Raw genomic sequence first — 12,063 nt, 5'->3', positions numbered from 1 at the left:
CATTTACTTTGGATCCAACCCAATGCGCTTTGCATTTATGACCTGAGTTTCCACAAGAATCAATATTCATTCATTGTGCATGTTTTCAGGACATGTGGTTTCAACATCAGCAAAAACAGTTAGTCACTGAGTGGTCTGCAGAGCATGTGGGAACTTTTGATATTATTACAAGCTATCAGATAGAGATGTTAACCAAGCCTAAAAGTTATGAAATTTATGTATACGCAAGTGAGCATGAGGTGCTACTGGTATTTATTACTGGCCAGTGACAACCAGGTCATGCAGTTTTTGCTGAGGATGTGTGAATAAGACTGGTCATCAGATGAGAATTATTTTGTTATACAGTGCCATAGTCTATGACATGCACATTATTTTTATTTTGGACATCAGTGGTGTTTTTTTTCTAATAGACTACTAAATACATTAATGAACCAATTAGGTTACACAGCAGAAAGACACATAACTCCATGTCAACCGCATGTTAAAACAGTAATCCATGAAGTGTTAATAAAATAGGCATTGAATAGAAATAACATTGTTATACATATTTGCTCTTCAAAAGTTATAGGTTTCAAATCTGGGGACTGGGGGAGAATCTGTAAACATGGAGAAGAAACTGGCTAATGGACAGAAGGCAAAGAGTTGTGGCCAATGGATCAGGTTTAAAATAAGTAACTGCTAGTAATGGAGACCCACGGGGATCGGTACTGGGCCCAACACTCTTCAATTCATTTAATAATGGCCTAGTACAGGAGTAGGGAAACTATGGCTTGGAAGCCAGATTTGGCTTTTTTGATGGCTACATCTGGCTCATATACAAATCAGTAGGGGTTGATTCACTAAGTTACACTGCTCAAGCAGCGCAGCTTAGTGGGGCAGCGCAAATAACATTTTCAAAGTGGACTCGCTACTGCTGTAGCATGCACAACTAACTTACTTGGGCTACCCCAAAACGAATGGCTGCTTCAATTGTTCCACTCTGGACCCTGCCAGGTCCGGCAGCCTATTGGGCCAAAGTGCAGGGATCTCATCCTACAAGTGAATGTTTGAACCTGATGGATGGATGTCTCTGTTTTAAACTAAACTATGTAAAATCTTTATCATGCATTAAACTTCCCAAGTACAGAACCTTGTTTTTTGGTTAACAGTTCCAGAGACAACAGGATTGTGTTTACTAGGGATGATCGGAACCAGCTAATTCCGTTCTGCCGGAATTTGCGGATTCCACCAGCGCTAAATTCCATTGCTATGGCATTTCCGTGCAATTTTGAGAATTTCCGTGGAATTCCGCGTTCCGGCGGAGAAATTAAAGTAATCACAAATGAGACCTTTTTTATGCTAAATGATAGCCTATAGCACCTAGTTGCTGTTCCTCTGGTCTTTTTTCTTCCAGCATGAGGTATCCCTTCCTCCCTCCTCCTCCTCCTCCTCCTCCTCTCTTATCTTGTCTTCCAGGGATTTGTAGGATGTCAAAAGCCAGCTCACATACATTGGCCAGGAATCGTACCCAGGTCAACTGCTTGGAAGGCAGCTATCCTCACCGCTATACCACCACCAACACTACATGCTGAAGCCAGCCTAGCATGTACTATTGTGATATACCCAAGATAAAAATTAGCTTGCTTAGGGATTTGTAGCTCTCTCTCTTGTAGGGATGGTCACCGCTTTCCGAGGTATTGTATTTTCCGCAATTCTGGGTGGAAAATAGTAATTCTGTTCTGTTTGGTCGGAACGGAATTGCTTTTTCAATCCAGCGGAATTTTAAGCTGAAAATTCAGTTCATTGGCATCAAGTCCTAGAGAGAAAGAGAGAGAGAGAGAGAGAGAGAGAGAGAGAGAGAGAGAGAGAGAGAGAGAGAGAGAGAGAGAGAGAGAGAGAGAGAGAGAGAGAGAGAGAGAGAGAGAGAGAGAGAGAGAGAGAGAGAGAGAGAGAGAGAGAGAGAGAGAGAGAGAGAGAGAGAGAGAGAGATCATTTTTCTCTCGGGTATATCACAATGGTACATGCTAGGCTGGCTTCAGCATGTAGCATTGGTGGTTTAGCGGTGAGGATAGCTGCCTTCCAAGCAGTTGACCTGGGTTCAATTCCTGGCCAATGTATGTGAGTTGGCTTTTGACATCCTACAATGGTGGCTGGATAGTATACTGTTTAAGGGCTCTGCCTTTGACATAGGAGACCAGGGTTGAAATCCTGGCTAGGTCAAGTATCTATTCAGTAAGGAGTTCAAGGCAAGACTCCCTAACACTGCAGGGTGGCCTCTAGAGCGCGTCCCAGTGGCTGCTGCTTTTGAGCGCTTTGAGTCCGACAGGAGAAAAGCGCTACACAAATGTTCAGATTATTATATTATTATTATTACAAATCCCTAAGCAAGCTCATTTTCCTCTTGGGTATATCACAATGGTACATGCTAGGCTGGCTTCAGCATGTAGCGTTGGTGGTGGTTTAGCGGTGAGGAGAGCTGCCTTCCAAGCAGTTGACCTGGGATCAATTCCTGGCCAATGTATGTGAGTTGGCTTTTGAAATCCTACAAATCCCTGGAAGACAAGACAGGACAAGTCAGGAGGGAGGAAGGGAGGAGGAAAGTTTGGGTGGTTTTTGAAGTCTCTGGAGCTGAAATTCCTATTTTCCTGCAGAAATTCGTTTGTTGGAAAAAAAAAATTGCATTCCGCAGAAATTCGCATCATTTCACGGAAATTCCGCTATAGCGATATAGCAATTCCGTTCCATTGCGGCCGAACGGAATCATCAAATTCCGGCCCGAATTGCGGAAAACGGAATTCCACAGAATTTTTTGAGCATCCCTTCTAAGGATCCGCTCCTCTCGGCCGCAGTATGGTCTGAGGCGACGACTTAGGTAGTCAGCTGACACTTAGCAGGGGTTTTATTTAAATATGAAATAATAATTTCTGACCCTGCCTGGGATTGAACCCTGGTCTCCCACATCAGAGGTGGTGAGTTTGACCACTGTGCTATGACTAATACTGTCAGAAAGGTTTGCTGGTCAGTATTGGGTGGGTCAGTTGGCTTGTTGTGGTCATCTGTTTCAGCTGACCTCACTGTCAGCTGATTAATGCCTGTGTGTGATTGGCTGTTGGGTGCATGTGGCCGGCCACTGATTGGTTGCATGTAGAATATAAGCCTGCTGAGTGCTTCCTGTCGTTGCCCGTGATAGCGTTAGCTTTTGCTAGTTGCCTGGGTGCTGTTATACTTCTGTGTTATTGGATTCCTGGATTTTGACCTTTGCCTGTACCTCGACCATTCTTGCCTGCCGCCTGCCTAGACTCGGATTGTTACTGGACTCTGTTATTGCCTGCCACCTGCCTAGACTCGGATTGTTACTGGACTCTGTTATTGCCTGCCGCCTGCCTAGACTCGGATTGTTACTGGACTCTGTTATTGCCTGCCGCTTGCCTAGACTCGGATTGTTACTGGACTCTGTTATTGCCTGCCGCCTGCCCTGACTCGGATTGTTATTAGACTCTGCTTATTGCCTACTGCTCTGTACCTTGCATATCTGATCTCACGTGTATGACCCTGGACTGTTCTGGACCCGATATATTCTGTGTGTCTTGTTTGGCCTGGAGGTTTATCTGCTCACCCTGCATTCAGCTCCAATACTTTGCACACTTAAGGCCTGGGTGTAACCGAAGTCAGGTAGGTGTTACTTTCTCACCTCCTGTTCAAGTGGGGACGCGCCACATAGGGTGAAGCGTGTGGTGTTAGATCGGGGAATTGGAGCTGATTTGTGAGCAGGTACTCTGAAGGGCCTTACATGATCACGGGCCCAAAAAATATATATACATGGAGGAGCTACGTCATCAAGTTTTACAGTTAACAGGAGCTGTAAATCAGCTGACCCAGATGGTTACTACCCTACAAGGACATAATCAAGCTTCTGCACCTTCTGATGCTTCTTCCTCCACCTCTCCAGTTCGACCTCTGCCTCCGGGGTCTTTTGTGGAACCCAAGTTGCCATTACCAGAGAAATTTTCAGGTTCCCGCGAGCAGTTCAGCAATTTTATGAACACCTGTCTGATGTATTTCCGGGTTCGGCCTATTGCATCCGGCTCTGAGTCTCAGAGAGTGGCTTTGGTTATCTCCTTATTGCAAGGGGAACCTCAGACCTGGGCTTTTGGTCTGCCACAGGAGCATGTCGCCTTATCTTCAGTGGAAGAATTTTTTAAAGCAATGTCTGTATTATATGCTGATCCTGACATTTTCACCACAGCCGTTCAAAAGATCAGAGATCTCCGATAGGGTCGCAGGTCAGCCGAAGAATATGCCTCTGATTTTCAGCGATGGTCTGTACTTCCGACACTATCAAAGACATTTTGTTAAGCCACCCAGTTCCAGTTTCTCTTGAAGAAGCCATCACGCTGGTCATCAGAATTGACCGTCGAGTTCGTCAGAGATGTCAAGGAAGGTCTACTTCAGTTGTCTCCACCTCATCTATAAGCCCTTCTGGAGCCACTTCATCTTCCATCCACGAGGAGCCTATGCAAATAGGTTCCTCAAAATTGTCTTCTGCTGAGAAGTTAAGGAGACGTACAGAGGGGTTGTGCCTGTACTGTGGTTTGGCAGGGCATCTTGCTCGAGTGTGTCCAGTTAAAAGGAAGCCGGAAAACATCAGTGCTTAGGTGGGGTCGAGGAAACCCATCTAGGCGAGCAGGTATTTCCTCTCATATATGAACGTGTCTTATTGCCCATTAGTGTCAGAGGGGATAAGAAAGATTATCAGGGGAAGGCATTTATTGATTGTGGCGCTGCTGGTAACTTTATGGATTTGTCTTTGACCCAGGAACTCGGTATTCCTGTTTCAGCCTCGCCTAAAAAACTATGTGACTGCCATTGATGATACACCTTTACAGGACGGTCAACCAATTTCTGTCACGCCAGACATTTCGATAAAAATTGGGGTACTTCATTCAGAACGTTTAAATTTTTTTGTGCTAAACATTCCCTCCAGTCCAATCATTTTGGGGTTTCCTTGGTTGAAGCTTCATAATCCTATTATTGATTGGCAGACAGGACAACTAGTCAAGTGGTCAACCCATTGTGTTAATCATTGTCTCAATAATGTGCAATTGAATGCAGTCCTTATTGATGATAAATTACCTTATGTGTATCATGAATATGCTGATGTTTTCTGTCCACAGGCTGCTGACAAACTACCTCCCCACAGGTCTTATGACTGTCCTATTGATCTCTTACCAGGAACCATGCCACCACGTGGTCATTTGTATAATCTTTCGGGTCCTGAGGATCAGGCTATGAAAGATTATATAAAAGAAAATTTGGAGAAGGGATTTATTCGTCCTTCGACCTCTCCAGCAGGTGCCGGGTTTTTTTTTGTAGAAAAAAATGATGGTGGTCTTAGATCCTGTATTGATTACAGGGGTCTCAACAAAATTACAGTAAAAAAATCGGTATCCTTTACCTCTTTATGACGATTTGTTTACTCAGGTGGCAGGGGCTCGCATTTTTACCAAGTTGGATCTTAGGGGAACGTACAATTTAATCAGGATTAGGCAAGATGATGAGTGGAAGACGGCCTTCAACACCAAAGACTGGCATTATGAATACTTGGTAATGCTATTTGGTTTATGTAATGCCCCAGCCATTTTCCAGGATTTCGTAAATGATATTTCCGTGAATTTTTGGGTCGATTTATTGTTGTGTATCTTGATGACATATTCATTTTTTCTTCTTCATTACCTGAACATTGTAGGCATGTAAAACAGGTTCTTCAAAAATTAAGGGAGAATTCCTTATATGCTAAGTTGGAAAAATGTGAGTTTGAGAGAAATGAAGTTTCTTTCCTTGGTTATGTCATGTCTGATTCTGGCTTGGCCATGGATCCAGCTAAAGTGTCAGCAGTCCTGGAGTGGCCACAACCTACTGATTTGAAGCCCTTACAGAGATTTTTAGGATTTGCTAACTTTTATAGGAAATGTATCAGAGGTTTTTCCATCAAGGTCGCTCCATTGACTGATCTCACTAAGAAGGGAGTGGATCCTTGTAATTGGGGACCTTCTGCTCTTAAGGCCTTCAAAATTCTCAAGGAGGCCTTTTGCTCCGCCCCCATCCTGGTGCATCCTGATGTGCAGCGCCCTTTTTTCCTGGAAGTGGATGCTTCTGAACGGGGGGTGGGAGCTGTCTTGTCTCAATTTGCAGGTACTCCTGAACTACTTCACCCTTGTGCTTTTTTCTCTAAAAAGTTTTCAGCTGCTGAGCAAAATTACGATATTGGAAACAGGGAATTATTGGGTGTAAAACTGGCTTTTGAGGAGTGGCGTCATTGGTTAGAGGGGGCTATGCATCCAGTCACCGTTTACACCGACCATAAGAACTTAGAATATATTGAAAATGCTAAGAGGTTGAATCCTCGTCAGGCACGCTGGTCATTATTTTTCTCACGCTTTAATTTCAGAATTACGTACAAACCGGGTTCTAAAAATGTCAAGGCAGACGCCTTATCCCGTTGTTTTGAGAAGTCATGTGTGCTGTCTAAGTCTGATACATCCATTATACCTTCCCATTGTATTGTGTCCGCAAATATCACTCTGACTCTTTCTGAGAGTTTGAGGGCCTGCCAGAGTGAAGCTCCTGCAGGAAAACCGTCTGATAAATTGTTTGTTCCGCTTAACCTTAGGTTGCAGGTTCTCCAACAATTTCACGATTCCAAGAGTGCGGGTCATCCTGGGGAGACTAAAACTATTGATCTTTTAAAGAGACATGTTTGGTGGCCTTCCTTAAGAAGGGATGCTCAGGAATTTGTAAAAGCCTGTCCTGTGTGTGCCAGGAGTAAAGCAGTACGTAAATCTCCTCAAGGGTCTCTTCTGCCATTACCCATACCGTCTAAGCCATGGTCTCAAATCTCTATGGACTTCATTGCTGAGTTGCCTCCTTCTCAAGGTTATACCGTAGTTTGGGTAGTGGTAGACAGATTTAGCAAAATGTGTCACTTTGTACCTCTTGCCAAGCTGCCTACAGCCAAAGATCTGGCAATTTTATTTATTGAGAACATATTCAGATTACATGGAATACCTGAGAATATTGTATCTGACAGGGGGGTCCAGTTCGTGTCACGATTTTGGCGTGCATTTTGTGATCGAATTGGAATCACTCTGTCATTTTCCTCTGGGTTCCATCCTGAGTCTAACGGTCAGACAGAAAGAGTGAATCAATCGTTGGAACAGTTTTTACGATGTTTTGTAGCCAGTCAGCAGGAAAATTGGTCGGAGTATTTACCTTTCGCAGAATTTGCCATGAATAATTTAATTAATGCTTCTACTAAAATGTCTCCTTTTTCAGGTTGTTTTTGGACGGAATCCCAAGTTCTGTTCTCTCTCTGGTCCTCCATCTGATCTTCCAAGTTTGGAGAATTGTTTTTTACATATGACATCTGTCTGGCAACAGGTAAAAACTAATCTTGAGGTTGCTACAAAACGACAAAAAAAAATTTCTGATCATCATCGTACTCCGGAACCAGTCTTTGCCCCAGGGGATTTGGTATGGGTGTCCACACGAAACATCCCTTTAAGACAACCTTCATCTAAGTTAGGTCCTAAATTTATTGGTCCGTACCCAGTGATTGAACAAATCAATAAAGTTACTTACAGGGTTAGGATGCCTTCGTCTGTTCGGGGTGTGGATTCTTTTCATGTTTCTCTTTTAAAGTCTGCAGCAAAGAGTGATCAGTCCAGTCCCCCTCCTCCTGTAGAAATTGATGGTAATCCGGAGTACGAGGTCGAGAGAATTTTAGATTCTCGTGTTGTCAGGAAATCCCTTCAGTTTCTCATTGACTGGAAGGGTTATGGACCAGAGGAGAGATCTTGGGTTCTGGCCAAAGATGTTCACGCTGATGAGGTTATTAAAGTATTCTATAGCAAATTTCCAGATAAACCCAGGTTGGAGTGTTTGGAGACCACTCCTCAGGGCAGGGGTACTGTAAGGATTCGCTCCTCTCGGCCGCAGTATGGTCTGAGGCGACGACTGAGGTAGTCAGCTGACACTTAGCAGGGGTTTTATTTAAATATGAAATAATAATTTCTGACCCTGCCTGGGATTGAACCCTGGTCTCCCACATCAGAGGTGGTGAGTTTGACCACTGTGCTATGACTAAAACTGTCAGAAAGGTTTGCTGGTCAGTATTGGGTGGGTCAGTTGGCTTGTTGTGGTCATCTGTTTCAGCTGACCTCACTGTCAGCTGATTAATGCCTGTGTGTGATTGGCTGTTGGGTGCATGTAGCCGGCCACTGATTGGTTGCATGTAGAATATAAGCCTGCTGAGTGCTTCCTGTCATTGCCCGTGATAGCGTTAGCTTTTGCTAGTTGCCTGGGTGCTGTTATACTTCTGTGTTATTGGATTCCTGGATTTTGACCTTTGCCTGTACCTCGACCATTCTTGCCTGCCGCCTGCCTAGACTCAGATTGTTACTGGACTCTGTTATTGCCTGCCGCCTGCCTAGACTCGGATTGTTACTGGACTCTGTTATTGTCTGCCGCCTGCCTAGACTCGGATTGTTACTGGACTCTGTTATTGCCTGCCGCCTGCCCTGACTCGAATTGTTATTAGACTCTGCTTATTGCCTACTGCTCTGTACCTTGCATATCTGATCTCACGTGTATGACCCTGGACTGTTCTGGACTCGATATATTCTGTGTGTCTTGTTTGGCCTGGAGGTTTATCTGCTCACCCTGCATTTAGCTCCAATACTTTGCACACTTAAGGCCTGGGTGTAACCGAAGTCAGGTAGGTGTTACTTCCTCACCTCCTGTTCAAGCGGGGACGCGCCACATAGGGTGAAGCGTGTGGTGTTAGATCGGGGAATTGGAGCTGATTTGTGAGCAGGTACTCTGAAGGGCCTTACATCCCTAGTGTTTACATAAAAGTTGGGTTCTACATGTAAAAGAAATGCATTGCTGCTATTGTTATAAGCATGACAAAAAAAAAAAAAAATGACGAGCCCATTTTTTCTATTATAGCAAAGCAAATTATACACATGGGGAAATAGTTATTCGTTATTCACAAATTACTAAATTATTACCCATATCTGATATAACTGGTGAAGGACTTTTATTTAATGCATCTAAGATTTTTCCTTTATAATATGAGGGGAGCTTCAGCATAAAGTGAGACTGAAAAAAAGTGGTAAGAAAAAAATTAATAAAGATTAAATAGTACACATTGTAATCCTAGCCATTAGTGTTGGTGCTGGAATTCAGAACATCACCCGCACACCACAACTCAGCCTTATTCAGCACTGAACCTGTTAACAGTGTCCGGGGGCATTAATTAACTAACTTGTGCTTCATGGTGCATTTCACGTAACTCTGATACTTCTCCGAAGGAGGAAGCATGGAGTTATAAGAAATGCGCTGTGAAGCACAAGTAAGTGGATGTCCCCTGACCCTGTTCACAGGTTTGGTGCTGAATTGTGGTGTTCAGGTCGAGTGAATTCAGAATGATGTTCCAAATTTAAAGGACACCCGAGGTGAAAATAAACTGATAAGATAAACAATTACATCTATTCTCCTTCTCCTAGAAATTACTTTTTTTTTTTTTTAGATATCCCACAAATGTATTTTATATTTAAATCTAATTCTTTAAAATGTAACTGTTTCATTGTTTCTGCTCAATGACACATTCATTGAAGTATGCCAGAGCTAAAAATATATGAACCACTGACTCTTTTTATCTCTTTCCTGCTCTGAGAAACCATTTGCTAGGAAAGTGTTTTACAACTGTAATTCCTTATCACTTTAGGGTTACACTGTAGTCTGACCCAGTCCTGACTCAGACAGGAAGTGTCACTTACATACCTGATTTTTAAACCTTTCAGAAAGAGAATTGAAAAAAAGGAACACAGCATAGTTATTAGTGTGCTTGGCACTGTACATACACATGTCTATCTCATCATGTCACGTTGCTTCGGGTATCCTTTTAACACCAACACTACTTACCATTACTTGTCTGTTGGCATTATTTTCCTCATCAAGAAATAAATAAAACATAAAATTATCTAACAGTGAAAATATCAGAAAAGGGGAACAAAGGACAGTATCAATGTGCAGATACTTTTCATAACATGCGTTGCATTTAATTATTCTATATTTGTAGATATTTCTTATCTTAGTTCCCATTGACTAAAGTACGCGCAAATGAAATATTGAGTAAGTAGTACTGTGAGACTGTTAAAAAGCTAACCGTCTGATGTCATACTAAAATATCTGCTTGCTCATATGCCATCTCACTGCTACTGACGTGCTAGTACAACTTGTTTCCTTTGAACATATCTGCTTTGGATGATTATATGGAAACAAGCCAGGCTGGCATACTAGTTTAAATAAGAAGGGAATTTTGATCCAGAAATAGTCTTCATTTCCTTTACAGAGCTGATAGAGTGACAGTCAGTTTACATTTCTATATTAACATTGTATAATGGAATCCATGATTTCAATGTTGATAGATGTTATTTAAGAAAACAGTGTTTGGTATGTGCTTCCAGTAGTAGGAAATCACCAGTAGCTCTTTAAGTCTGGTTCATGTCAAATGCCATTGAAGCTTTCAGTACGGTACACCTAATAATAATTTTACTGCAGCTTTCTCATTCACAGCAATGTGTATAACAATATGGGCAATATCGTGTCAAGATGATCTGGACCTGGTTCAGTATTTTATCTATTTATTAATTATCTTAAAAAAAACTTGCAATCGATACTTCATAATGACCTACAGGATTTACTCTTGCGAGGGCAACAGAAGAAAGCCTCAATTCTTTTTGATTATGGCTTTGGGTGGCCCCTTGTTGGTGTACATTTAAAAGCACCGCATACTAATTTGAGTGTGGCATGAACTGAAAAAAATCAGTTGAAAGGGCGCAGGAAACAGCGGTAGTAGAATATTGGTAAATTTACCGATATACCACTACTTAATTGATACAATGAAATATCAGTAATATTTCACTATAAACTAACCGCTCCCTACTCTCACACTGAATGTTTAAGACCAAACCTTAACTTCCCCCTGGGGGTGCCTAACCTTAACCTCCAACATGGTGGTGCCTAACCTTATCCCCCCCCCCCCCCCCGGTGGGCAACTAACCTGAACCCCTGTGGACACCTAACCTTAACCGCTCCAGTGAAAAACTAACCTTAACCCCTCTAGCCTTAAAGAGAACCTGTATAAAAAAAAGGTCCCCTGCGGGGTACTCACATCGGGAGGGGGAAGCCTCAGGGTCCCAATGAAGCTTCCTCCACCCCTGTAGCTGCAGGCAGTCCAGCGCAGACTCCCCCGAAGTGTCCGGCAATCCTCCCTCGACAAGCCTGACAAGCCCTTGATAAGCACTGATTTATTTACCTTTCCTGGCTCCAACGTGGGAGCTGTTGCAGCTCTCCGCACGGAGATAGGCGGATATAGCGGATCTCCATCGGGTCCGCTCTACTGTGCAGGTGCAGGAGACTTGCGCCTGCGCAGTAGAGCGGGCCGACAGCAATCGGCTATTTCCACCTATCTCCGAGCGGAGAGCCGATACTGCGCCTGCGCTAGAGCCAGGAAGGTAAATATTTACATCCCCGCTGTTCGGGGAGATTTCTCGCCGCCACTGTGGGACTGAGGAGGACGGTGTTTCATGTGGTGTAAATAAAGACAGCACAAATGACTATTGTGCAGGAGCCATGTTATTAGCAGAATGGCCAGTAACATAAATAACAGTAATTACTGGAAACCGGAAACAGGAAATAAACCCCACAGTCATATATCATAGAGTTGTACTTGCACAAACATAACATCCATAACATCTTCCCCTTTTTAGTGTTAATAAATGAACATTCTAAATTTGAGGAGCCATAACAATAACGGATTCTATATTCTATAGATTAAGTCTAATAGGTGGTTTTGAGCATCGGCCACTACGGGTGACAATTGTCCCTGGTACACAGAGTCCTTTACTCCTCTTGAAAGTTTCTGGGCTCTTCTCATCTCCTGCTGACATACTCCGTGTTTGACTGCTGGTAGGTGTAGTAGCTTGCTCAGGACTGTCAGTACCATTGGTCTGAGGCACC

At 43.2% G+C, this 12,063-nt stretch overlaps 1 long non-coding RNA gene across 1 annotated transcript in view; it reads right to left on the bottom strand.

The window, feature by feature from the left end:
* LOC137517532 (uncharacterized) overlaps positions 1-11,382 on the bottom strand; it is a 29,817-nt gene extending 18,435 nt beyond the window's left edge. Inside the window, exon 1 of the long non-coding RNA XR_011020559.1 lies at positions 11,216-11,382. This is a non-coding gene — a long non-coding RNA (uncharacterized lncRNA). The remainder of the gene's footprint in view (positions 1-11,215) is intronic.
* Between the last annotated feature and the right edge of the window lie 681 nt (positions 11,383-12,063).

Source organism: Hyperolius riggenbachi, chromosome 5, assembly GCF_040937935.1.
Source record: "Hyperolius riggenbachi isolate aHypRig1 chromosome 5, aHypRig1.pri, whole genome shotgun sequence".
Taxonomy (NCBI): Eukaryota; Metazoa; Chordata; class Amphibia; order Anura; family Hyperoliidae; genus Hyperolius; species Hyperolius riggenbachi.
This window is presented reverse-complemented; position numbering and strand designations above follow the sequence as displayed.